This window comes from Callospermophilus lateralis, chromosome 11, assembly GCF_048772815.1.
Source record: "Callospermophilus lateralis isolate mCalLat2 chromosome 11, mCalLat2.hap1, whole genome shotgun sequence".
Classification (NCBI taxonomy): Eukaryota; Metazoa; Chordata; class Mammalia; order Rodentia; family Sciuridae; genus Callospermophilus; species Callospermophilus lateralis.
In genome coordinates, this window is record NC_135315.1 from 29244157 (window position 1) to 29271276 (window position 27120).

Below are 27120 nucleotides of genomic sequence, written 5' to 3' on the forward strand. Positions count from 1 at the left end.
ACTGTACAGGAGCCACAGCAAGGCTTTACAGTAGCTTTAGGACGATTCCAAATCTGTCCAGCAGTGCTACCCAGGAGGCATTTACACATCTAAATCACACACAGTTCCTAGAGAAACTTTCCAATTGGTTCAAGTCCCCTTTGCAAAAAAAAAAAAAAAAAAAAAATTGTGTTGCTTCTGATCTCTCTGTTTAGACTTGACCAAGTTCTTAATTAGTTCAAACTACCTTTATTTTTTAATTGAAAATATTGTTGAGTCCCTGCAAATGCTGAATTCACATCTCACATACTCCTTCCAGTTCTGTGAGATAAATGGGAAAGATAGGCAGCATAAGGAGGAGGTAGAGGCAAGTGATCTTGGAGAGAAGCCTGTCTATGACACTAGTCAGCGATGTCACCTAGGTAAGTCACTCAGTCGCTAGATCTCTAGGGGCTTCAGATCATTAGCACCCTTCCATAATGCTGCTGTATGAGTTAAAATATGTAAAATATTAGAACAGTGGCCTCACACAACCCTATATGGATATTAGCTACTAATATTTACTAAGTAGAGACAGAATCAGAGGACTTGAGTTGTACAAGTTCAAAAGCTAGTTAAGTAGCATCGTACCAATTAATAGTTGTATCTTTATTTGAATGGTGATCAGTTTTTGGACACCTTTGTTATTCTAACCTCTGATGTCATGAAATGCTTTAATCAATACCTCTGCATCTAAATCTTTGTATATACCAACCCTACTTGCTCACATACAGGACGAAAGCCATAGAATGAAATCTAAAAGCATGCCAATCTTTAAGATTTTGGTGTGTATTGCCAAAATATTTCTCAGTTTCCTTCACCAGCAATACATGAAGATATCCATTCATGTGAACTGCCCCCCGCCCCCCAATGCTGGGGATCAAACCCAGGGCCTCATGCATACAAGACAAGTGTTCTATCTCTGAAGCACATCCCTATCCCTCACTAAAATTATCAACATTGGGTAGCATTCCTTCTTTAAAACCAGAATCCAGGGGCTGGGGTTGTGGCTCAGTGGTAGAGTGCTTGCCTGGTGTGTGCAAGGCCCTGGGTTCAATTCTCAGCACCACATAAAAATAAATAAATAAAAATAAAGGCATTGTGTACAACTAAAAGAAATATTTTAAAAAATATATTGCCATGGAAAATTATTTTTTAAAAAAACAGAATACAAATGTTCAATTTTAACATTACATTTGTTAAGAGGATATTTTTCTCTTTTTACTATTACTGTTCCCTATTTACTATTAATTTTTATTTCTGTCATTGCTCATAATTAGCAAGAACTGAATAATATCAACTTTCTCTTCATTTAGAAAAGGTAGATAAACATTCATAACTGTTGTCTCTGTTTCCCAGAATGATCTACACCATGTTTGGATGTTTCTTGTATCCAACCTATTGCTGGCCTCTACTGCCGATCATGTGGGTTCTCATTTCCATTGATTCAAATTTCCCTCATATGACATGATTATCAGTCACTTATTAAACTTGGTCCCTCTCCTCTGAATATGTCAATTGGAAATTAAATTTAAGATGTTATTCTAGATATATCTTCAAGGCAAATACTATTGTTTGGATGCCTTAGTTTTTTGTTGTTGTTGTTGTTGTTGTTTTTTCCTAATGAAATCACATTAAACTATTCTGTCTTAACCATAACTACAAATATTGTTTATTGGCCCCCAAAGACTTGATCTTTCTGCCTGAAGTTGTGGTGGAAGCTGTGGTGGTGGTCAGGAGGGAGAGAAGGTACAGAGATTGAAGAATAGGAAAATCTGATTTGGAGATTCTCTACTGAATGCATATTTGAAGACTTTTGTGCTAGAAAATTAGGACGTTAAGATAAAATGATAATTCTTTATGCCTACCATTCAGAAATTTCTTAAGTCTTAGCAACTAAAAGCAATGGTAAATTTGAATAGTTAAAAGCCTGTGGGAGGAATACAGTCTAGAAACTTTATAACTGAGTTATCAGTTCCCAAATTAATAGTTCTTGGTAACTGACTAAATTAAAAAACAAAATCACTGTGAAGACAGCTATGATTTTAATGTCTGCTGCATAAGGAAACAATATGTGTGTTCAATTACATTAGACATACACACAACACATGCACATGTGTAGAGATAGTAGCAGGTTAGAACTTGTTTAACCACCACCACGTCATATCTCACCATGGTGTACGTTCAAAAGAATGGGGTCCTAATTAGAATAAGGTATATTCCATGCTTATATAATTATATCAAAACGGATTCTATTGTCATGTATAACTAAAAATAATCAATTAAACAAAAACCCAATCATCTCTTTCAATGAGAAAAAGGTCTGATTCGTGACATTTGCCAATTCCTAAGGTATAAATTCTCCCATGATGGCCAATTTCACCCTATCAGCATGTTGTCACTGCATGCAGAGTTAGATTTGGTTGTACACAATCTGCCTTCACAGGCCCATGCAAACCAGCTCTAGCAAACCATCATGGCATCTTCAAAACAAGTGACAATTTGTCACAGGTGTCTGTAACTTCACCTGTCTCTATCACTACACATTAACCCTAATATGCACCTGCCAGAGGTAGAAAAATTCATGGGATGAGGAAAAACTTCCCTACTTGCTCTGTCCCCCAGCTCATATAATCAGGGCTACCATTTGATCCGCATTTACAAAGTTTCTCTCTTGATCTGTGCAAAATAAATGAAGATGACCTTCTTGAGGCTGAAGAAAATAAATTATTAACCCTGGGGGCCACAGAAAATAAATAGGGAGGCTTTGTTCAAGCTAAAGAAAATAAATTAAACATAAAAGATGCTATTTCAGGGACAAAGATTTATCATTTTTAAAGCTGGTTGAGGGCTAGACTAATATTGCAAAGTTCCAGAGAGTAGCTCTATGCTGCTTCCCTGAAAAATTCATTATAAACCTAGATACAGCCATCCTCTGAATTGGGGGGAAAAAAAAAAAAAAAACAACTCTTGGCAGTAGCCTGGTCGTCTGGCCCTCTTCCTGTTCTACAAGAAATAAATTGTCTTCTTCTTTATGGAAGATTATGCCCCTGTTTTCTTTCCTTCTATGATGATTTACAGGTAAAAGCAGTAAATTGTCCTGTTGCAGCTCAAAGACGACTTGTCAGAGAGTATATTCAAAGTCATCTTTCCAGGTTTCCAGTCTCTTCTGCAAGGAATTTAGAGTGTTTGATGCCCCAGTCACTGTCTGCATATGGTTCACCATGATTTCAGTGCCTGACTGTGTGCCAAAGAGCTTAATTTAAATCATTACCTTTTACGGTAGTATTTCTTGTGGTACCTACCCCAAAAATGAAATGACTAAATCTAAGAGAAAAAATACAATATGTGCAAATTGGGAAAAGGGCTCATTCCATTATTATTCCCAATTATACACTTCTCATTTATTCTCTGCTAAATAGAGAGTAAACTTTAGGAGCATAAAACTGTAAGAAATAGGAGTAAAACATAAATTAATACTGGTTATTTGAACTTGGAGCGTCACCTTGTCCAATCTCACATATTTGAAGTTTAGTTTCTGCATCTTTGAAATTTAAATCTAAAATGCATAATTCTTATGTGTCAAGCTCTCTTCTATCTGTGTGGCATGAATCACTGGTAAGCAGAATCTCAGAGTGCCAATGGCAGTTTATTGAGTTATGAGTGTCATCCGTGGCCATTCTAAAAAGCACTGTTTTACACCACGAAGTCACCAGTATCCTTTATTTCTTATGACCTGGTTTAAGTTCTCAACTGCCTGAGTACTAAATCTCAGTGACCAGGATGGAGCCCAGGAATCTACCTTTCATCAATAACTGCCCAGATGACTTCTTTGCATCCTGAAGTTTGAGAAACTGTTATTGGAAGTGTAATTCTGCAGTCCTTAGTGACTTTCAAAGATCCAAACCCCCATTAGCCCCACATCCTAGCCAACACAGCCAGACTTTTCTACAATGACTGTATCATCTCAAAGGCAGCCATTCCAAAACCATTCTATACCTGCTATTCAATACGTTGCCCATCTCTCCCATCTCATAATCCCTTCCTTCAGGCCAACATCAATCTTCCCCAGAAGGTCTGTAATCACGGCTGTCAGACACTGCCTCATCCTATGAGACTGGTTGTCCAGATGGTACTCAGTACACCTTTGGTTTTCTGTTATCAGACTTTTGGCCTAAGGTTGTTATGCAACAGAAAGAGAACTGAGATATAAACCAAAAACACAAGTCAAAATCACATGGGCCTCCTTCCTTGAAGTGAGACTTTGAACAGGTCAGCTGACCTTGAGAGCTCCTTTTTCCTCCATATTAAACTACACATAATGGTATCTAGTTCTAGAGAATTAAATATTGTATGTTAAAGAACCTGAGAAACAGGAGGCACGTCCAGAGTGGCTGTCGCCTAAATTTTTAGTTATCAAAAGAAAACAATGTTTCAAAAAAATAGTTTGGGGAAGTTTAATTTGGAAAATTTAATTGAAACTGCCCACTTCAAAACCACACTGAGTTAAACACAAAGGTGACATCTATCAGCAAGAAAAGTCTTTGAACCCAAATCTTCTCAAATTATAAGTTTTCCTATTAAAAAAATGTTAATGTAATACTCGTGTTTGCCCCTTTGATTTTCTTGATTGCTTAGTCTTGGAAAGTACCTGAATGTCCTCATGTCCTTCATTACATTTCTACCTCAGTGTTTAAGTTAGGTTTTCATTGCTATGACCAAAGGACCTGACAAGAACAACCTAGAGGAGGAAAAGTTTATTTAGGGGCTCACGACTTCAGAGGTTCAGTCCATGGTCAGCAGACTCCATAGCAATGATCCAGAGGTAAGGCACAACATTATGGGGGAAGAGCACATAGGAGGAAAGCAGCTCAGGATGTGGCAGCCATGAAGCAGAGAGAGTTCTGCTCACCAAAGACAAAATACATACCCCAAAGGCACGCTTCCAGTGACCTACTTCCTCCAGCCTCACCCTTCCTGCCTACAGTTACCACCCTAAAAATCCATATCAATGGATTGATCAGCTGGTTAAGTTGAGGCTCTCATAGTTCAATCATTTCACCTCTAACATTGTCTGACATTGTCTTCTTGCATTGTGTCTCATATAGCTTTTTGGATATGCCTCATATCTAAACCATAACACCTAGCTCTGAATAAGTGAATAACTGCTGGGAACAATGCTGCATGCCTTTAATCCCAGCAGCTCGGGAGACTGAGGCAGAAGGATTGTGATTTCAAAGCCAGCCTCAGCAAAATCAAGGTGCTAAGCAACTCAGTGAGACCCTGTCTCTAAATAAAATACAAAATAGGGCTGGGGATGTGGCTTAGTGGCCAAGTGCCCCTGAGTTCAATTCCTAGTACTATATATATCCTATCTGCTAATATAGAAATATGGGGGGGGGGCATGAATCACTGGTAAGCAGAATCTCAGAGTGCCAGTGGCAGTTTATTGAGTTATGAGTGTCATCTGTAGCCATTCTAAGAAACACTGTTTTACACCATGAAGTCACCAGTATCCTTTGTTTTATATATATATATGTGTGTGTGTGTGTGTGTGTGTGTGTTTATATATAAGCAAATAACTAAGTAGATTTTTACTTTTTTCTGTTCCTTAAAGTAAGAAATTATGTAGAACAATCATATATATGCATGTTTGTGCATTTATATATGTGTGTGTGTCCTCACATATATATGCGAGACTGGTTCCATTGGAGTCAAAATATTGAATACTATATTGCAAATACATTTTACTACTTTCAAAACCCTTTGAAATCATTTAAAAATGACTTCAAGGAATTATTCTCATGAAAATATATGTAATAAAGTATCATGCATCAGATAATCACATTAATGAACAACTTTATCTAATTGCAACAAATCTAAGAACCAAGTATTAGGCACATATAAATACACATCCACACACAGAGTAATAAATGTCCTAGGGTCTATATATTTAACTCTATGCAGCTTACTATGGTAAATGCCATTCTTCATTCAGATCTCAATTATTATCCCCTTGGGTTCCCTAGTCAACAACAGATTAACAGGGGTAGAGGTGGCTAGCATGAGATAAATTGTCAGCAGAAAGTGATATCAACAGTTCATGCACAGATATGTGATGAGGCAAAAGAATGCTCAAAACTCAGACACAGATAACAAGAAAACTGCAGTAGTTGGGACCCTTTGCACCAAAGGGTGGTAGGTATTCAGAAGTCCCTGAGGAACTGAGTCTATTCATATACCACACAGTTTCTGAAGACTGCAGCATTGACTGTGCATCACCCAGAAAGGACAAATTATATTTAATATTCTTTATTCAGCAAGGAGGTTCATACTAATTGAAATCATTTTTTTACATTAAAAATTAAATTCTAGTACATGAAGAGTTAAAATTCCTTCCATCCTCTGGAGTCTTACATAAAGTTGATAATTATATTTAGAAACCAAGATGTCCACATCTTGCTAACAATACAAACACTGTGTATCAGTATGTCTGTTTCTGACCCATAGGCACATTTAACCCCTGGGCTTCATGAAGAGAATAGTATGACAGCTGAATTCTAACTCTGAAACCGAAGCTCTTTATGGTATGCTGTAGCAGTTCTTACAAACATGTATAAAAAAATTCAAGAGATAAAAACACTGTTTTGACATAAGTTATTTAAATTACCCCCAAAGAGATAAGTAGAGCCCCTATCTGCTAAATGGGCATAACACTTTTATGTAAATATTCCAACCAGAGGCTTAAAAATGACATAAATACAAGTAAATTCCAGAAAAAGTCGCCAGATTTGTTTATTTCTCTGTCAGCAAAAACTGTAATCTTTCTTCTGCAAAAGGGTAAGCAAGGCTGAAATACTGGTTGGAAAAATCAGTTGTTAAGAGTATAAATAAAGACTTTAATCATGCATAGTCAGAAACCATATCTGAGAATCATGCATCTCCATGTGACCTAATTTTCAGTGTCCCAAAAAGCTGTGGTTGTTATTCTGTTATAAAATCCTTAAAGGATTTTTAAACTTTCTGACTTAGCTAGAGATCAATAAAATTAATCAGTCTTTTCCTCTGCAATTAGGCATTGATAAGAGACTGTTATCCATTACATTTTTAAAGACATCATTAGAATTTCACAGAGACTATTTCCTTCATGCATACCTCATTAAAATCAAGTTTTACAGCTGCTTAGAAAAGTATATAAACACATATGTGTGTGTGCACATCTATAGAAAGAATAATTAATTATTATAATCCCTTCACCCAGAATTAATAACTTTTAATATAGCAGTATAATTTAAATAAATGCAGGTCAAATTTACACACTGTTTTAAATCCTCTGTGTGTGTGTGTGTGTGTGTGTGTGTGTGTGTGTGTGTGTTTATCCTCCTCCTTTCCCTGGAAATGATAGCATAATATTTTCCCCATGTTACATTAGGGCTTATGTTAATATCATTGTAAAGGCAATATTTAATTTCATCTAATTTTCACTTACAGATATTTATATTGTTTACAAATGGACCACAAATCTCATATCTCCTATGAGAAATATAGTATTAAATGAGGTATTGATAAAAGCTTATTGGGGATGTGCAGGCATTAGCTATTCAATTGATCAACATATTTAGGACCTTCAAAATGTTTCACAATGAATCAGGGGCTGTAAAGGAGGACACAGAAGATAATGGAATGTGAGAAGGAGAGGACAGCCCTGTGGCATCAAGAGGAACATGAAGGAGCTCTGAGTCCAGATTCTTATCCCGGTCACTGCACTCGGCACACACTCCCTAGCCCTGGGCCAGCTACCCAACTGCACTCAGGCCCATTGCTGAAATAAGTGCCACCATAAACCTTCTACCAAGGTCCCTGACTCAAAGAAAATGCTATTTGCCAGAACTGCTACTCTGTTCACTTGTTCTGTGAATCTAGGCAAACACCAATATCCACAGAGTGTAAGTGTCCTTAATGTTCCCTTAGGGACCACCAGAGAATGTGGGAGAGGTACTGGGGAAGGGAGGGAAGTGAGCCTCAAGCCTTACCAGGAGACAACACATGAATAAATCATTAATGTCATGCTCCCAGAAGAGGGGGAGAGGGGGAGAGGGGGAGAGAGCAGAGGGGGAGAGGGGGTAGAGTGAGGGGGTAGAGTGAGGGGGGGAGGGGGAGGGGGGAGGGAGAGAGAGAGAGAGAGAGACCCTGAATTGCAGAGGTAGGGAGAAATGGAGAGTGACAGAAGAGTACACTGAGTAGAGTTTTGAAAGACAAGTAGAAGGTCATTAGGAGAGATAAAATGATTGACAGAACATGATATTGTTGAGCTGAGAAATATAGCTCAATTGGTAGGGTGCTTGCCTTGCAGGCATAAGGCCCTGGGTTCAATCTCCAGCAACACACACACACCAAAAAAAAAAAAAAAGAACATAACATTTTCAGGGATCAATATGATCAGAGCCCAGGCAACAGATAATCAGTAACTGCAAAGTTCTCTTGGGTATGGAAGACTCTCTTTGTCATGCTGAGGGAGTCCTTAAATTAGCCAACCAAAAGGCTTACTTCAGATTTATGCAAGTGAAGAATAATCCCCAGAAAAAAATATTATGCAGCTACAAAGCACCTTGACCCCCAGTTTCAAAAACCAAGAGTCAACTTCTTTAGCTTTCCTACTTGTCTTTTTAGTTAGTAAAGACACAGTACCTGCTAAAGACTTCTCACAAGGCCTCAGGAGACACCACACGTCATTATTCTTCTCTAAGGCCTATGAATTCAAGTTAAGTGAGATTTTATTAGCATTAAGACTAATCCTGAAAACATACCTCCTCCTTAATTACATGATGATTTCACACTATCTTACAGTTCTGTATCTTCAGTATCATATGATGCAAGGAAAACTGTTTTGGTACAAACACCTGAGTTCAGAGCTATTCCCCAGATGTGGAGGCAGGTAGGCCTTTAACTGACACAGCCAGGATATTCATTCATTCATCCATGTGTTCACATTCAAATATGTACTGAGCAAGCACTAGGAATGGTGGGAGACCCAAGCACATGCCAGATAGAGGCTATGCCATCCACAATGTTAGGATTTACATTATTAGTAATAACAACAATGCTAACATTTAATGAATGCAGGTATCATGCCAGACAGGATACATATGATAATGTTATGCTCGAATTCGGGACCCCCAAAGACCACCAGAGACCCAAGATCGATGTAAGCAGCAAGAGATGTTTATTGCGAGCTAGCTCCATCCTCCGAGCACACACACAGCAACTGGTGACGCTGAGAGGCCTCGAGCCCAGGGTTTGCAGCATTTTTATACATTCTTTGGAGAGGGCAGGGACTTCACATACATCATAGCCTCTTTTAGCAAATCATCACACACCGCGGGAAAATCAAATATCAACTCTAAAACATGATTAGCACATTCACTGGCGGGAACAAGTTGGGTAGGGGTGATTGGTCAGTACAAAAGGGGTATTCATTTGAACTGATTGGTTTAAGCCAAAAGGGGTGTACTGCTGAACTACATGGTTTCCCAACTTGTTATCAAGCACCATAAACTACTGGGAGGGTTATCTGGCATCCCAGGTATTTCCCTGTCTCATGCTGATTGGTGGTTGCTAAGGGGCTGCTATGGGTCCTCACCTAGCCTGACTGAGTCAGGGACACCTGGCGCAGCAGATCTCTCCAGTTATTTGTAGATAAACAACTTAGCAGGGTGGGAATGTGCTTAGGAGTGCTCTGTGGGTTTTTCCAAGGACAAAGGCCATGTTCCTTCCTTGGACAGGCTTTGTTCTGAGATAGAGGCTGGTTTTTCACTTCAACAAACTTATGAAGAGATACTATTTTTATCTTTGTTTTATTATTAAAAAAAAAAAAAAACCTGAGCTACAAAGAGATTAATTAACTTTCCCAACATCATGTAGTTTTGTGTTTTTTGGTGCTAGGGAATAAACCCAGGGCCTCACACAAACTAAGCAAATGCTTTACCACTGAGTTACATCCCCAGCCCATCACATATCTTTTAAGTGGCACAAGAAGATAGGATGCATCCAAAGTCCCTGCCCTTACCAACTACTTTATATTGCTAGGGGAAATAACACATATGCACAGATAAATACACTTGCTAAGACAATATAACTGTCAGGATATAGATAAATCACTGGGCTTGAGATAAGAGCAGATGATTTCTGGGTATGGGAGACTTCCAAATAAACAAGAAATTCTTTGGGATGGGATTAGGGGAATTTAACATTAGCTGTCTCAGGATACTGACTCTGCTTAACAGTCATTGTGCTACATATGTATGTACACCTATAAATGGGCCATCTTTTATAACCTCTGAGGATCTCTAAGGAGTAGATCGTTTTAATCTCCATTATGCAGGTGTGAAACCTAAGGTTAAATAATTTTCCCATGGTCTAAATGTGCAAATAGTTCAGGAAGGGCTCATATCAAGAAGGTGGTCTTCGGAGCAAGTTCTGATATAAAGTACTTAATTGCTATTAAAGAAGGGAGGAAAGGAGGGAAGGAGAGAGAGAAAGAATGTTTACTATAAAGTGGGAAATATATGTGACTAATTATCAATTACTACTTAATTTACCTTATTTGAAAATCTATTTTTTTTCAAATAATGTTTGAATCATAATTTAATATGGTTAAAACTTTATCAGGGAGATATTACATATGCAGATTTATTTTAAACTCCAGGTTGCAGATGTGAAGGAACAGATAGGATCTCAAAGTTTGGGAAGTAGAGGAGATGAGCAGGGAAAGAGGTTTGTCCAAAGGTCATAGTAAAAGCATGGGCCAGATTTGAAGTTAGTTTAGCAGTGATTCATCGATTCGCTTTTTCAGGAGGAGAGCTGAGAGTGCTGGATCTTGAAATGAAGAAGTACTTTGCAGAAAGGTATCACTTGAAAAGATAAATAGGCATTTTCCATCCAGTCAAGGAAGAAGGGGAAATTTAGACAGAGGAAACAATGCATCCAAAGAAATAAAGCTATGAGCTTCCACAGGGTATTTTGTAGATAATACAGTACAGTATCACTAGGCCATTGAACAAAGAGGTAAAACAATGGTGTGGAGGAAAGATGACAGAGGCAGGCCTGTAGCAGTGTGCAGAATGTCTAAAAGTCTCATTAAGGGTATATTTAACCCAAACACTCTGTTCTCTTTTGAACATTAACTAAATTCAATGACATTTTCCAGCCACATACACATCATCTTGACATGAAAGGCAACTGTGCTTATGCCTCAGTTTGCAAACATATAGTCCTGTGTCCTTATGTGCCCTTCACCTAACCACCTCACTTGCTTAACTCCTGCCTTCCATTCTCTCTGTCAGGCCTACCAACCCATCTCATGACACACTGAATACTCCTAGCTCCTAAGCAGTTCTATGGTGTGTCCATGCACTTCTGCATCTGTTAGAGCAATTGGTAATATGTTTGCCTGCAAGAAACAAAGAATCCTAGGGAATTATTTTTCTCATTTCACAGAGGTCAGAGTTAGGTTAATCACAATATAATAATTGGATTCCTTAGAATGAAAGGGGGTGGCCTTAGAGTCAGCCATCCTGATGTAATGCGAGAAGAATCAACATTGATAGGCGGAAGGTCACAGGCAGCCTCTAGAAGCTGGTAAAACCAAGACATGTGCATTCCCCCCCCCCCTCCAGAAGGGCATACAATATCCAGCCAACAGTTTAATTTTAGTCACGTGAGACCCCTTTCAGACTTCTAGCCTCCAAAACTGTAACACAGATTTGTGTTGCTTTAAGTCACTAAGTTAGTGGTAATTTAACAGCAACAATAAGAAACAAACAACAACAACAACAAAAAAAAAAAAAACCATAAAAACAGCTTACAAACTGTTGTTGAATTAGCATAAGAAGAAAGAAGTTGTAAAACATTTGGGGTGAAAATCTAAAAGTATTCTACACTCCAGTTGCTTTGCATGTGTTTTTAAGTCCTCATTCCCTTCAAATATACCAAAACTGTACATTATTATGAAAGATGTGTTATTGGTGTGCTTTATGCAAGAAAAAAAAAAAGAGGAAGTCTGTTGCGTGTAATTTACTCAAAAAAGCCCTTGACCCCATGTCCAAGAACTTGCAAATGAATGAAAACTTCTATCCTTTTGATTCAAATGAAGCAATAAGTTTAGGTCTCAGTGTGTAAGATTTTCTGCTTTAGCTCACTTTGGGATTAAATAATCATTTAATTCATCCATTATTTATTCTTATTCAACAGTGAGTTACTATGCTGTCCCAGGCAGTATGGTATCTACACAGATGAACAAAGCATATTCCTTGTACAGAGGACACAAGAACACAGAAAACTAACACTTGAGATGTTTAAAAACAAAAAACCACAGGGTAAACTGTAAGTCAGATGGGAAACTTCACTTCCTAACAAGAAAAAAGAAATGCTATGGCATCCAATCCCTGCCACCCATGGGGTGCATCATGGGGACGATTTCTGTTGTGAGGTATTTATAACAATCACAGAAAATTGTAACAGAGCTGCTTTTTTTTTAATGCTACTTTCCAGAATTATTACCTGTATTGTTTAAAATACATGGCATCCCATTTGAAACACGGCTCTCACACGCCAACTGCAAAGAGAATAAAACTGTTTTGTTGGGGCTTAGCAGTTTCCAAAACTCTGGGAGTTTATCATCAGAATAAAAACCCATTGTTCAGGGAGAGGTGAACAGCAAGAACATCAAGAGTCCCAGAGAAGATTATTCATTTGCAGTCCTATTTGGCAGGGTGTCAAACCTGTGAGCTATTCCGTGCCCTGAAATGCTGAAGTCTCAATGTTTGGTCCGATCAATTTTCGCCTTCTTGGCTTCTCCTCACCAGCAGGGCCAATTTACCATGCTGGGCCAGCCTCCAGGCTCCGCTCGCATTTTTAATGAGGGTATTGCCTCCTTCCCCCTTGCCTCTGAGGTATCTTCGATATGCTTGAGTGGATTCAGGATCGTGTAGAAGTAATGGAATTAGGCTGTCAGCACAGCTCTGCTTAATACGTTTTTTAGTCCGTCTTTGTTTGAGGGATTCATCTTTCTTAAATTCTCAGTGCTCTTCAGCATCACCGAACAGAATAACATTAGCATGCACTTGTCATTATAGCATTAGTTAGACAGACCCTTCTTGTGCGGGGAGAAAACTCAGAGCAATGACACTCATTAGCTCCTAAAGTTAAAGGCTAGACAAAAGCCAGGTTGGAGTGTGAAAACTCATTTACACCTGCTGGAAAGGGATCATTAGCCAGCTGAATGAAGAGTGGAAGTTTAGGTCCAGGACTGGAAAGGACAACAGGATCCCAGAGTTCCAAGTCCCCTTAATGCCCACCTGTGGAGTTACTTAAGGATGCTGATCCCAGAATCAGAATGAGTTCTGGGACAAAGAGTGAGGCAATAGCTCTGAATGACTTCAGGGCAAGGTCAAGGAACACTGCTGATTAGGAAATGCCAGAGTATGGTGATTAGCAACCCCCTTCTTACATCTGGCATGCTTGGCTTCAAGTGTCCTCAGTGGTGTGGGTTAATTTTTTTTTTTTTTTTTTTTTTTTTTTGCCTTTTCGCTCTTTCTCTTTTTGTGTGAAGGGAGTTGGAAGATGATGTGGTCCCATTTTGTTTGTTTTTAATAGAACTAAAAGATGCACAATTAAAAGAAATGCCAAAAGAAAATACAGTATACAAAATTATAGATCAGGTGTGTTCAGCCCCAGGGGTACAAATTTCCCAAGCATAGCATTTACCAATTCCAAAGAAAGAACTTGGAGGACACTATGGATAGATCTTGGGCATTTTATTATTTATACACTCTTTTGAGGCAGCAGGCTGGGGATACAATGGAGGACCACACTGCTTCCACAAACAGTGGAAATATACAGGAAAGATTGCCTGTCCAGGGCACAGTTGGGTTTCTTCTGTTGTTTGATGAGCGTTTTCTTTTACTTTCTAACCACAGTCACACTGCTTTGATTCTCACTTAAAGACTGGAGGTAAACAAAGTGGCCGGCTTCCTCTCTTCATTTCCTTCGTTGTCACATTCTCTACAGTCCATATATCACTGCAAGCTTCTCTAGGCATTGATTAGTGTTTAATCCAACACTGGGTATCACAGAGGTCCATCGAGTCCAACTCCCTGGGTAGGTAGTGGCAGAACCAGCCCTGGAATTGAATATGTAGATTCCTGATTCATTTAAATAAGAACAATATCAGAACATGAGAATTACTGGGATTCCGGAATAGTCTATATAAGGAAAACGATAGGAGGGGAAATAACTGAAGTTATCCTAGTGGAAATACAGCTTGAGCTACGTCTTCTGGGCCCTCGCAAAGGGTCAAGTGCTGTATGCTTATTAAGTTCATCCATGTGCCCGTAGCCATGCTTGCTTGCATTTTTCTTGCATTTGCCTTTACAACAATTCTTGGGTAGGTGTTTTGATTAATATTTTAGAGCTGAGAAACTGAGTCTCAGATAATTTAATTAACTTCTCCGAGAACAGGCATCTAGAAAGAGGTGAGATACTGTTATTTTATCTCCAAAAGATGTTTTGCCAATTTTCCCTTTCTTACAGGAGCTCTCTGATTTCTATAAAAGACTCTTGTAAGCTTCTCTCATCCCTTGATTCCAAGGGAACAGGACATAAGTTACCACCCATGAGATCCTTACTCATGCATGCCCACCTCCTGGGCTTGCCCTCTCTTTTCTAGGTACCAAGGGCCTGTAAGGTAAGAGTTCCACTGGATTTTAATAAAGTCTGAGGGAATGTGTGACCACAGCTGTCTGGCTCCTTTTGAACCGTCTTTAGAATCTGGATATTTATTAATGAATCTTCAGCTTCAGTTGCCTGTTACATTCAGCAAAAAGAGGTAAAGCCCACTTAACCTTTCTCCCATTAAGCCAACTTAATAGCACAGAAGCCCCAGTCCTGCCCTCCTTTTTAGAGACTTAATATTACAAACTCTCCCTTTGAATTGGCAATAACTCAGCTCAAATTTAGACCCCACAGAGCTGCTGAGGAACGGGTGCAGGTGCTGCTGGCAATGGGGGACTCCCTGAGGAACCCTTCAGAAGAGCCAGTGCCACCCGCTAGCCCTGTGAGCATCTGCTCCTGACACCATTTCTCAGAAATCCCAATAATCCAGGTTGAAGGACAGGGAGGGAGAGTGTTTGACAGGTCTGTGTTTCTTTTGGCTAAATAATTACTGATGTGCTAACTGTTTAATTAGACAAGAAAGAGGAATGCTTGCTTCTTTCTTGATGAACAATGAAGAAAAGTGATTTGCATGAGAAATATGCTTCCCCCGCCCTTCCCAGACCTATTGTGTGGTCATCACAGGTACCAACCTTACTTCTTAAGATTTGGATAAAAAAGAAGCCAAGAATTGAGACTGGAGTATAATTTAATTGATCAGCAAAATCTCTCGAGAGGAGTTTTGGTGAGGCACTGCTTCTGAGAGGAAGAACAGATGCCCGGCTAGTGAAGGCAAGGACAGGGGCCCTGGTGAACTTCATGTCACTTGTGGAATACGTCTTCAAGCATATGGTTTGCTTGTCTTAGAAAGAATAAAAAGATATTAAACCAGGCTTAAAAAGAGAGATTCCAATGCTGCTTTTACATAATTAATTTCCTCCCCAAGGCACAAAATATATATAAGCTGAATCCAAAGGTTATTATGATTTTTTAATTTCTTGACCCAAACAACTTTTATTGGCCCAGAGAAAATGGGCCTCAGAGAAAAAGTGGCAAGTTATAGGATAGAGGATGACCCCAACCTCAGGAAACTTAACATTCTTGCTGTTGGCTTGGACTATAGGTAAGCATTCAAAAACAACAAAACTGAAATTTCTTGTATTAAAACTCTTAATAATATTTAGAATCCCTGTGAATCTTTACAGCTTATAAAGTGCTTTTTCTCACGTGAACTCCTTTAGTCTGCAAAATAGCCCTTAGAATTAAGTTCTTCGTTATCTCCAGATTTGCAGATCAGGATGCAAATTCATAAAATATAAGGGACCTGCTGAAATTTTCTAGCTAGTAAAGGGCAAAGTTCATTATTGAAAACAAGGGTTACTAATCCACTCTCCAGACCACATTTTTCTCTTTATTAGCTCATTAAATTGTCCAATATCCTTCTTACCTAGTCAACTCTATTTTGGAATACAGAAGGCCCACTTAAGTCAGGACACTCATTTTACTATCCCCTCAATATGTGGCCAACACAGTATTAGACAGTAAATAATTTTTTTAAATAAAAGAATCAATGTATATACTACTTACGGAAAAGGGCCTTATTAGTTATTTTCTATTCATTTTGTGTGATACTTGAAACAGAGCCACATAAGATATCATCCCCACTTTATAGTTGAAGAAACTACATCTCCAGAAAAAGATTACTTTCCCTATCATTCTATTATAATGTATAAACCAGGTGTAGTGGCTCATGCTCACAATTTCAGCCACATTGGATGCTGAAGCAGGAGGATTAAAATTGGAGGCCAGCCTCAGCAACTTAGCCAGACCCTGTCTCAAAAATAAAGTAAAATAAAGTAAAGGCTGGGGTTATAACTTAGTGGTGAAGCACCCCTGGGTTAAATCCCTAGTTACACAAAAAAAGACATAACTAAATTTGCATTCTAAACTTATTTGTATATCTCTCCTGCTCTCTCTACACCTCTAAATCTGCATTAACCAGTACTTTAACCCTTATGTGACTACTGAGTACTTGAATTGTGATAGTTCAAATTGATATGTGCACATGTGTTAGGGATAGAGTCTGTGCCAGATCAAACTTAATATAGAAATGTGGAATACATTATAAACATTTTATGTTGACCACACATTGAAATCATATTTTAGATATATTGAGTTAAATAAAATACATCATTAAAATTAGTTTCACCTATTTCTTCTTACTTTTTAATTTGTGGCTAACAGAAAATTTAAAATTACATATGTAGTTCAGGTTAGGTTGTGCAGATCCAGACATTTTCTATGACCTTGAAGTCTTACCTTCTCAAATAATCAAGCATAGAGACATCTTTTAGTTTAGTTTGTTTGTTTTTTGGTATGGGGGATTGAACACAGGGGACACTGTACCTCCACGCTACATCCCCAGTTCTTTTTATTTTTTGAGACAGGTTCTTGAAAAATTGCTGAAGCTGGCCTTGAATTTACAATCCTCCTACCTCAGTTTCCTAAGTCAATGGGATGACGGGTATGTGCCACTGTACCCAGCTACCATCTTTTAGTATCTAAATCACTGAAAATACATAATATGAACTGTATTACTTCCTTACATTCTTTTCTGATTCTTCAAGAAAGAACTGAAGAAACAAAAATATTTCTGTTATCCTCTTTTTATTTAATTTGATTTTAGTGTGAATCCAAGTATTCATCCTCTGTTTGGAATCACCTCCCAGTTCTTCCTCTCTATATATTTGCCTAACAATAAGTACCATTTTTGGACTAGAAATTAATAGTATAAAGAGGGATCCCAAAATTTCTCTCTCTCTCTCTTTTTTTTTTTTTTTTTTGGATACTGGGGCTTGAACTTGAAATCTTAACAGTAGTTCATTGTTTTGCAGACATCAAATCCCCTGAAGCTAGGGTTTTCCCTTGATATTGGCTTAGCACTCCAGGTAGCTTTGATTTTTATGGTACCTCCTATCAACACAACTTTCATAATCCCACTAAAAAGGAAGAGCACAAAATACTAAATGTATCCATCAGAAGTGATGTGTGTTACTCCCACAATTTGTCTCAGGATATAGAAAGCCCCATGGCTAAGTTCAGTTTTAAAGCAATGGGAACAACAGTCCTATTACCTAAAGTGGAAAATAACCAAATATTGGTAAAAAGTTGTGATGCTTACCATAACATCTTGCTAACTACTGCGGTACATGGCCTTGTGTGAAATATTTCTAATTCTCATAACAATTGTCTAAAATGGGTATTAATGCCATTAAACAAAAAGAAAGCTAGGATTAAACAGGTTGCCCAAATTCATAGTCAATCAGTTAGTTGAATACAGATTTAACAAGAACCCAGATCTCTCTTGTTTTAAAATTTGCAAATTCCTAAATTTCTCTTTCATTCATAGTCTAGCAGAATCATTCATTTCATCCCTGGGCCTCTCTTAGCACTTGGTTCAAATATATAAGCTTTTACGATTTATTCTTTATAATTAATTGTGCTATATCCTGAGCTCCTAGAAGCAGCTGGCTACCTTTCTACTGTCTGAGCCTATAAGAGTACACAATGCAGAGTTGAGGCTTAGAAAATGTATTCACTTAAATGCGCTGATCCATTTTCCAGGGAAACCCACAGAACCATTCCAGTGTGTAAAGGTAATTCTGTGGACCTTACTCAATATAGAGTTCTAGCTGAATAAAAAGACATTTTTATATGACAACCATAAGGGGAGACATTTCTGCAGAGTAATCATGCTCTAGTTAAGGAAATAAAGGCAATTGAAGGAGAAGCTATTCAGGAAAAAATGAGTCTGTGTATTCCATCCATTAGCCCCATCAAGCTAGCCAAACTCAGGGATCCCAAAACAACCACTTATTCACAGCCCAAATCCAGCCTTGCTCATCTATGGACATGTTGCCATGCTGCTTCTGTGCCATGCTGGCAGAGATGAACTCCTGCAACCAAGATGCTGTGGACTGCAAAGGTGAAAATAATAACAATCTGGCCTTTTACAAAAAGAGGTTGCCAACTCCTGGTCAAACCAAAAGATTTTCCTTGAGAGCTAACGAAGGAGAACGGTTATACCGATGCAATACTTAATCTACTCTGAGAGCTTCATTAGGAAAAGAGTTTTTCAATGCCCTCCCACCAAGGACAAACAACACATCTATAGTCAAAGAAAGTCAGATTTATATTGGCTCAACACCACAGAGGAGATTGCACACTGGGGAACTATACAGTGCCTCAGAAGCTGAGGGTTAAAGGGATTTGTCTCAGTCTTTCTTTTAGGTGATTTAGGGAAGAGTTTGAAACAGTAGTTTTGCTCTGCACTGAATGCTGCCCCAAATTGGGGAAAATTATATACTGGGGTATCTTAATGATTTTTATCTAAAAAGCAGAGGACCAGAGTGGGGTTAACCAGGGTAAAGAAACCACAGCCACTCTTTCTAGCTAAGAGAGGGAGGTGTCTGATCATTACTGTGGGCTGGAAAGGTTACTCGTTTTCACTATGCCTCAGACACAATTACAGAGTGGTGTTGTTCTGTCTTGCTTCATCATAGTCACAGGATGATGACCTGGTCTGATACTGGGTTCTGTGAAGTCACTTAAGTCCACCAGGAAAGCACCATGGTCCAGGCAGTAGTGTCAGGCCAGCCCAGCAGGCAGACATGGAGGACTGATTATTTCCATCTCAGTACTTTATCTCTCTCTGCCTTTGGCCCCTACTCTCCCTTTTCTTAATCTCTCCCTTTATTTTTCCACAGGAAAATGGGTGATTTAATTCAGCATACCAGATGGGCTTACGGTAAAATACCACAGCCAAGGCTCAACAAAATGAATCCAATAAAATCAATCTTCATGTCTTAGAAAGAGGAGAAACTTTGGAGGAAGACAGATCAGAGTTTAAATATAAGCTCTCCCATTTTCAATTATGTCATTTCTGAAAGAAAAAAAAAAAAACCTCAGAAACACTGAGCCTTATAGGCTTATATGTAAAACAATACAATTGGAATGAGACTCCCCTAACATGATGTTTGTGTAAGTATGAAGTATACTATCTGTCACACAGGGACTGTTCAATAAATGATAGATATTATTGACAATAATGACTGACATTTCCTGCACTGAAGAGTTCATTTTATAAAAACGAACAATAAAGTGTCAATAAGTATAATTAATTGGCAGAGATGAAGTTTACCTTTTTCTGTGCTGTAATATTCTGTAACCCAAAGAAATATTGCAAAATAGTATATATGTAACACATTCCCATTTTCATGAATACAAGATCTTTGAATTGACTATGGACTCTTTGGGCTATTGATTGACTCAATTCTTTTTCATATACTCAACAGTTAATTATATTTCCCCTTGTATAGAATGGATATTCATATTCTGGCCATTTTTATTAGGTTGCTGACTTTCCCCCTACATTACCAAATCCAAAGGAAATAATTACAAAGGGGATTTGTTGAATATTTTCTTCCAATAAAAATTCTTTGTAGTAAGGGTTTTAGTTTGAAAGTTATTGCTGCTCTACATTAACAAAACACTTAAGTTTTTAAAATTAATCCACTTAAATTTAATTGTACTGAATTAATTAAAATTTCTGATTGAAAGTAGAGTGGATACTATTTGTAATCCAAGTTTTTATATCATATCCATTGATTTACCTATCCCCTCTTTTCACTCTAAAGAAGAGTTGATAGAATAATACATTCAGTATACTTAAGAGATGCAAAGTTATAATGTATTTTCATTTTACTGTTGGAATTTTTTATTGTAATATTGTATAATAACCTGAAATGTTTACTTATGCCTTTGCTTTAAACAATTAAAGTTTTCCATTTTGTAAAAAGAAAAAAAATCTTTGTAGTGACAAAAGAATTGCATTATCTATTTGCACCTACTCTAGAGTTCGTGTTAAAAAATGACAAGAAAATTATAATTCTTAAAAAAAAAATTACAGGACCAAGAGGTACTAACCTTGAACATGAACTACAGAGACCAAGTAGGTTGAGCCAACAAAAGGGGAGTACTATGGGCCATCTGGTTTTCATGGAATTGTTCTTAGAACTGACAAATATGTTATGAGCTATTAAAAGCTCTTTAGTTGGCCATACATAAATTATGATCCTAATTAGTTGGTTCAGTTTTGATATGGGTGGTTTATGAGGCACCAGACGGAAAAAGACCAGCTCCTGCCTGACTTCAGAATGAGTTCATGTTAAAATATTGGCAGCAGGGCAGATATCTCAATTACACATTCCAGTAACATTAGAAGAATGTGGCGTGACTTCCATATGGTAAATGAGCAGGCCAAGGAGTTTGGGGTGACATGAGAGCACATGGAAACCTAGAGGACTGTGACAGTTCTACTGGAATCCCACTTTACCAAGTGCTCAATAACAGATGGAACATAAAAGAAAAAAAAATCACATGTATTTTTCTTAATGATTGCCATTGTATACAATTAATGTAGTTTCAACACAATGGATTATAGCCAAGAGTTGAAAATGTCAAATGTGAAACATGAGTATAAATATCTACTCAAGTTCAGAGAATTTACAAGACAAACATTTTTAATGACTGAAAATCATATGGAAATACATAATTCTAGGAATTTGGAATTCCCAGGATAGTAAATAAGAAAGAAAATAATTTTATAACTCCCACCAAAAATCATAACGGTTTTTAATTCTAGGACATGAGATTGTAAAAGCAAATTTCTCCTTGCAAATCTGTCCCAGGGGATGAGAATAAATGGTTAGAAAATTTTGTGATAAGAAGACTACTAAATTATATATAGGACAAGTCCAAAGTACAAAAGGTATCTGGGAAATACCTGTCAGAGAAGTGAATGTTTTGGGGGTCCCACCAAAATCCTCTTTCCCCGCTAGGCACACGCACTCTGGCTGACTTAAGTGTTGCCTGGATGATAACTTATTACTCCCCATTTCTCTGGAGAGTCACCTTTATCCAAAGGGGAGCAGCCTCTGTGGCACATTCTACAGATCCTTGTAAAGGAGAGAAGATGTATTTTCCTTACTTCTGAGGCCTCCATGCAAATGAGATGAATAAGAGAAAAGCAAAATGATTTATTTAACAGCTTTTACAGGACATAGGAGCCTTCAGAAGCAAAGAACCAAAGTCACAGAAAACCTGCAGGTAGGTGTGATGAAGTAGGTAGCTATGGGAAGCAGAACTGGATAAGACTCATGGCCTAACAGTGAGAGATGGAGGAGAACTTAGCAAGACACACTGGTTCAGGTTCTTCTCAATGTTCTTGAATCTTTGGAGAAATAGACATGCATTCCCTCCTGGTAAAGGGAGGGTAGCTCCTCAGTGAGGGTCTTAGAATGCATTTCAGAGGAAGAGGGGCAGGAGAAGGTCAGAGTCCCCTTCCCATTTCTGCTATTTTCTCAAATGCAAGAGAGCTATATTTTAGGTCCTGTGTCTTGAACCACAGTCCCCGGGGCTCGATCAGGGCCCCAGATTTTCCCAAAGGCAAAGATGAAACTCGTCTCCAGGAGATACCAAATTCTTGTTTAGCTCCTTTTGCACCTGACTTTCTTGCTTTCCTCACTCCTCCTCTGTGAGCAGTCCCTCAGAATTCTCTTGAATGAGAATTGTATCTCAGCCACTGTTTCTAGTGGATTCCACCTAATACAATCTTTTATTTTTGTTTTGTTGTGGTTTTTTTTTTTATGTGATCCAAAAGAGCCAGCCAACTATTAACATATAGGCATCTTTTTAAACTGAAAATAAATTTAGATATCCTGAAGAGTTAAAATTATTTTACTACAGTGATACACACATACCTATGCTTATAGCAGCCCAATTCACACTAGCTAAACGATGGAACCAGCCTAAACATTCATCAACAGATGAATGGATAAATAAAATGTGGTATATATTCACAATGGAGTTTTATTCAGCCATGAAGAAAACTGAAATTATGGCATTTCCAGGAAAATAGATGGAATTAAGACCATGATGTTAGGCGGTATAAGTCAAACTCAGAAGGTTAAGGGTTGTATGTTTTCTTTCATATGTGGAAGGTAGAGAGGAAAAAGGAAAAGAAAGGTGGGGGTGGATCTCATGAAAATTAAAGGTAGACCAGTAAAGGGACCAACGGGTAAGAGGTGGGGAGGGAGGGGGCAAATGCTGGGGAATGATGTTGGTCAAATTATATTGACATATTGTATGTGTGTGTGAATATGAAAAAACAGATCCCACCATTAGGTACAACTGTAATGTACAAAAAGTGTAGGGGAAAAATAAATATTAAGAATGAATAAATAAATGGAAAAAATTTTTTTCTATCAACATTTCTCCTTCATCTCATATAAAGGTAGATGTGCCTAGACTATGGTGCATTCAAAGTCATTTGTTTCTTTAATAGATATTTGGTCCTTTTTTCCCCCCACAGTATCTCTGTATAGAAAATCTTGTTTAGTTCTTTGTATTTAGTTTGACTTTTGGCCCAGGTTTTTAAAACCTAATCTCAAGTAGATGACATCTGTTTTATGTTCAGAAGATCAAGCCTATTCTTTAAAAAGGCCTCCTTTCTAACCCAGGAGTTCTTGATATTTGTGACACTAGTGCTGGAAAAGCATCATCCAATTATGCTTTTGCTGTAGACAGAAACCCACAGTAGCTGATCAGAGTTCTGCGGAAGCTCCCAGGGGCCACTCTGAGCAGCACAGGAAAGTAGTTGCTACTGTCACTTACTCCTATTCCCCTAGCTCTCTGCTCCCTGTCCAAGGAGAGCAGGAACTTCAATCATCTCAGAGATGGGAAACTACTTAATTGCTGTTTCGGCATTACATATTTTTCACATGGAGCTACCAGACCCTCTTTTCTCTGAGCTTCTAGCTTGCTTCTAGCTGACCTCACTCTCTTGCTCAAAACAACAAACAAAAACCCGATGAACACATTGTAGCAGATGGTATGTTGCAGCTCTGCAGCAAAGCCCATTCATGCTATAAGACACCACAAATAAACTCTGGCTATAAAGCTTACAAGTATGTGCCAGATCTGTGAGGAGCTCTGTCCGTGTTGTGAAGCTTCACTTCTGTTGGACTGTGAGATATTTTCAAGAAATCATTATCTTGCCTCATCTGATACTCCACAAAGTAGCCGGATAAAATGATTTCAAAACTAAAATTCTGATTTGGACCTGATGTTATTTCTTAAGAAAAATCTAATTCAAGTTGTAAATCAATAGGAAATTTGTGTTCTTCTATAATGTGGCTAACAAAGGAAGTAGTATCCCAAAGGCATTTAGCATTTTTAATGCATGTTCCTTAATATTTATTCATTAATTCATTCAATAAATATTAATGAGTACCTCTTAGGTATCAAGCACTATACTGAGTCCTGGCATTTAGGGCTGTGCTCCCAATCCAGCAGGAAGATTGACAAGTAAGTAGTTACATGTAGTTTTTTAATGGATGCATATAGAGCAGTTCCTGACACTCTGCCTCAGGATGATCCCTGGCAGAGAGTGGGGTATATGTGTTTGTGAGTGGCAGGCTCAAAAAAACTAATTGCAATCTCAGTCTTCTAAATGAAAAGGGAAATCATTAAGGCTGCCTGAGCAGGCTTCATGAAAGACAAGAACCAAGTTTCAAAGAATAGGCAGATACATGCAGGATCACACAGTGCAGGTATGGGGATGTCATGCAGATAGGTTTGGAGTTGTAAAACACTGAGACAGGCTTGAAGACCTATGGATTGTACTTTTCAGCTATAGTGGAAAGTATAGGTATCAATGGCAAGAGATTAAGCACAGGTAATAAGGAAGCAAATCCCAGGAGAATTTATCTCATGGTTCAGTAATTTTATCTTATAAAAAAAAAAAAGGAAGTCAGTGAAGGGTTTTTAGTAGATGGGTGATATGATTAGGTTTCATACATTTATCTACATGCAAACATATTTAAACACATATTGTATATACTTATATATCCATGTATATGTATATAATACAAATCATATATCAGAACATCATTATTAAAATTATATTTTAAAGTATTCAGGAAGAAAGTATTAATTTTTCAACAGATGGTGTCTGAACAATTGGATAAATGAGTAGGAAAAAGAGAGGAGCTGGATTCCCATTAAAATCTTGGGCAAAAATAAGTTTCAAGTAGATTTAACCTAAGTATGAAAAACAAAACTTTAAAATGTCAAAAGAATATATAGAAGAACACACTTAAAACCTTCATAGGCATAGGTGTAATATTTTATGCAAGACATGAAAATGGAAAAGATTGATATATTTGACTACATTAAAATGTCAAACTACTGTTCAAACAGAAACACTAAAGTTATAAAACAAGGCAATCCATGAGAGATATTTGAAATACATGTAACTGAAAAAGGACCAGTATCAAGAATTATAAAGAACCCCTACAAATCACAAAGAGGAGAAACCAAGAGTCAAATGGACAAAGAATCTGAATGAGCACCATCACAAAAAAAGCAAGATAAAATGGCCAACAAGCAATTTAAAAGACCATCTGCTTCACCAGCACTTTGGCAAATGTACATTACAATGCCAACGAAATACATTTCATCTTCATTCTAATAAGTAGCATTTTAATGATCTCTCCTGTCTATGGCAAAACAGATTCCCACGTTTTATTAGAAAGAGTTGAGGATATCCTAAACACACTGAGGACAGCTTGGCCATCCTGGTGAGACTGAGGATGTGTGTCCTCTATCCTAGGGTCCCATATGTGCACACAGTCCCAGCAAAAATGTCAGTGCATATTATAAAGGCTTGCAGCTAATGCTATTCATAATCATCTGATCTGCATCAGCAAAACATCTAGGAATAACTCAAATATCCATTTATAGGGTAATAGTTAAATACACTGTGGTACATTTACATAATAGTCTTGAGCATTTTTTAAACTATGAACTAAAATATATTGAACAACATAAAGAAATCTCAAAACCCAGGATTGGCCAAAACAAGTACATTCTGAAATCTCAATATATATGTGACACCACTTATGTAAAGTTTTTATAACAGGCACCTTATCACTATGTAGATTACACAAATATGTGACCATTTATAAAAATAGACATGAGAATGATAAACAACAAGATTAAGGATACTTCTACTTCATCATCTACTGCTAATTATAGCATTTTTTTGAGAGTCTAAGAAATGTCATGTCTGTTGCAAGGGACTTGAAGATGTTTAAATCCATCATTTAGTCACCAGAATAATCTCCTGTATACCATTATTATTTTAAGTTTATAAGTAAAGAAACTGAGGCACAAAGAAATGAAGCGATTCATTTTTATTATATAGATAGTAAATAACAGTGTTGGAATTTGAACCCTTCTTTTAATGAGGAGGATATGAGAGCAGCTAACTGTAAGAAGAAAGAGAATGGAAGAAAGAGAATGGAAGAAAGAGAATGGAAGGAAGGAAGGAAGGAGGAGAAGGGAAGGAAGTGAGGAAGGAAGGAAGTGAGGAAGAAAGGAAGTGAAGAAGGAAGGAAGTGAAGAAGGAAGGAAGTGAGGAAGGAAGAAAGGAGGAGAAGGGAAGGAAGTGAGGAAGGAAGGAAGTGAGAAGGGAAGGAAGTGAGGAAGGAAGGAAGGAGGAGAAGGGAAGGAAGTGAGGAAGGAAGGAAGTGAGGAAGAAAGGAAGTGAGAAAGAAAGGAAGTGAGGAAGGCAGGCAGGCAGGAAGAAAAGTCTAGGGAAGAAGATACACACACACACACACACACACACACACACACACACACACACACAGTATGTCCCAAGTTTTACATACATCATATTTATTAGAAAATCACTATTTATGTGAAATTTAATTTTAACTGGATGTCTTATATTTTTATTTGCTAAATATGGCAACTCTAGCCCCCTAATTTTTCAATATTATTCCAAGGTGTTCTATATTACAAAAAGACAAATTCAACTGGCAGGTGGAAAGAAAGAAAGAAATTGATTTTTTTAAAAATGTCGACCACAGCAAGGGCAACTGATTTTATAACAACAAGTTGTGCGCCAATGACATGAAGGGTTTGCCATCATTTGAAAGACGCAACCTCAAAAAGGCACTGGGGGGTCTGAAGAACATAACCTCTTTTCATAGTACTCTGAATATTAAAGTGTACAATGATAATGGTGAAGTGACATTGAGAAGTATGTTTTAAACAATGTGTTTAAAACTTTACCAAGTGCTTATACAGTTTTGTATTGCAATTGTCCCAGTTGTCTGAAAAAAAAAAAAAAAAAAGAATGGAATATAGGAAGGCTTCCACTGAGATGTTTTGGCTCATTATAATTATAATGAAAATGATAAGACCTGATAAAACTAAGTCAGGAGAACACGAGTGTGCATTATATCATTCTCCTTAACTGTCTAT

The 27120-nt window shown here is 37.7% G+C and overlaps 1 pseudogene; it reads left to right on the forward strand.

Moving 5' to 3' along the window:
• Positions 1-390: 390 nt before the first annotated feature.
• Positions 391-27120, forward strand: part of LOC143410488 (non-histone chromosomal protein HMG-14 pseudogene) — a 179166-nt pseudogene continuing 152436 nt past the window's right edge.